Consider the following 1,836-nt stretch of genomic DNA (forward strand, 5'->3'; position numbering starts at 1 on the left):
TTTTTGTCAAATACTTAATAATATAATATAGATAAAATATTTAAAAACAACTTTTAAAATTTGATTGTTAACCAACCGAAAAACTCCATAAATTTATCTTAATTTTTGAAATTTTAACTATTTTAAATATAATTAGTTTTTTTAATTAAATAAGTTATAATAAAATACTTGTATTTTATTTATATGAATAGTTTATTTATTTAACTCGATGCTCATATCGATACGTCTTAATCTAGTTTTCAAAGTTTTAGTCAAACAAATATTCACATAAAAAAATTTCATACTGGTATTTTCTTAAATCTTCAAAATTTCTAAAATAACATAATTGTTAGAGATGCTCTATGTTAAATCTTTTTAAGAGTGTGATTGTAATGGGAACGACTTGAGAGATTAGTCTAGATGACAGTAATAATTTTTTTTCATATAAAAGATATTATGTCTGTTGACATGTGTCTCCAAAAAAATTTAGAACAAAATGAAAGCAATTTAATATATTTAGACATTTATGTACATATATGTATAATTACAAATGCTTATAATTTCTATTTTATGTTCAAATATGATTTTCAGATTTCCTTTTTAATGAGAAACTGTATTAATTTTTCAGTATCGACTTTTAATAAAATTTATACATAACTAATTTATATGTATATATACACCACAACGAGTTCATAGATTCAAGTAAAAATATGACAAATAATTTATAACGTCATATATATATATATATATATATATATAAAAGTATTTTACATCTGTTGGTCCAGGTTTTCCACTATCAGTAGTACTATTGCCTTAGCATATGATGCATAAATAGATGATATATTTCATGAATTTTATACCCACAAATAAGTGATATATTTCATGGATTCCATATTAAATGTTCATGTTGTCACATTTACATCATGTTTGAATAATTAATTTTGTATATAAATTTTTTAACATGAAGTATATATCAAGGTTTATATAAGATTAATAATTAAATAAGAGAATAAAAAAAAGGTCGAATCACATATAAAATTATATTAAAATCATATGTGATTCACACAATTTTGGCCGCAAATTGAGATCTCGGTCCACGTCACTGGCACATATTTATGTTGACCGTTAGTGTAAAATCACATGTGATTTTGCAAGTGATTTGGTCGTTTTCATGTCCTTTTATTTAGTTGATTGCTAGTTTGAACCTCCATCCTCTCTCTCTCTCTCTCTCTCTCTCTCTCTCTCTCTCTCACACACACGTACATATATATGTATGTAAAGTCGACATTGCAATAAGATTCAAACATAACTAAAAATGGGTATCTTAGCCTGTGATCAGGATACACTTTCTTTTACGACTAAAACTAATTTTTTTATGGTCATATATATGAGGAAAAGATCAAAAGATAACCTTGAAAAAGAAGAACTGAAAAATCACGAAAAAACGGATGAAAATATATCAAAATGGATGTCAACTATAGATAATAAAGAAATTGTTTTTGATGTATTTTGTTTCACTCCATATATATATATATATATACACTATATTATAAAGCATTTGATAAAAACTCTTAAAAACCATTTTTTATGCGTAAAGTACTGTTTATTAATGCATATTCGTTAAAACTCAAGATTTCATGTAGATTGTACGTAAGTACAAATTATTGAAGCTCCATATCTGAATTCATGTAATTAACTGCAAATAAACATAATCAAATACAGGGTACACATATCATTTTAAATATAAAAAATTTAAAATATAACTAGGATAATCATTGAGTTCTAACAGAATACTTAATTATTATCTTTGTAAAATGTTATATTATTAAACCAAAAATAAATTATTTCATTATTAAA

Source organism: Cynara cardunculus (genome assembly GCF_001531365.2).
Source record: "Cynara cardunculus var. scolymus isolate 2C chromosome LG 15, CcrdV1, whole genome shotgun sequence".
Lineage (NCBI taxonomy): Eukaryota > Viridiplantae > Streptophyta > Magnoliopsida > Asterales > Asteraceae > Cynara > Cynara cardunculus.